This window comes from Plasmopara halstedii (genome assembly GCF_900000015.1).
Source record: "Plasmopara halstedii genome assembly, contig: Scaffold_110, whole genome shotgun sequence".
Taxonomy (NCBI): Eukaryota; Oomycota; class Peronosporomycetes; order Peronosporales; family Peronosporaceae; genus Plasmopara; species Plasmopara halstedii.
The window spans coordinates 1,751,654-1,752,107 of NW_020187031.1; positions in this window are offsets into that span (position 1 = coordinate 1,751,654).

Sequence of the window (454 nt, forward strand, 5' to 3'; positions counted from 1 at the left end):
GGCCGAGGCGCTGGAGCGCCATGTTTCCACTCGTTGAGTTTGCACTGAGCAATGCAGTGCATTCGTCTACCGGCTACACGCCGTTCTACGTGAACAGGTGGATTCATCCCTCGCGTCCCGCTGACACCGCCATCCCATGGCCCAGGGCTTGGTAGGGGAGAATAGCTGAACGTCTAACTGATGTCAGCCCCCTCACCATCCGCAAGGAATTCAATGACTTCTTGTCTACCAGACTGAGTGTCCTACGACACGTTCGCGATGCGATAACTGAAAGCAAAGACCTGCAAAAAGAATATGCAGATGAAAAAGGAAGAGGCAAAGTGGAAAGCTTTAAGGTCGGGGACCTGGTTTTATTAAACTCTAAATTCCTACCTACACATGCAGCCTTTGCTATCATCAGGACGAGGCTTCGTCCACGGTTCATCGGACCGTTTAAGGTTGTGGCCAAGCGGGG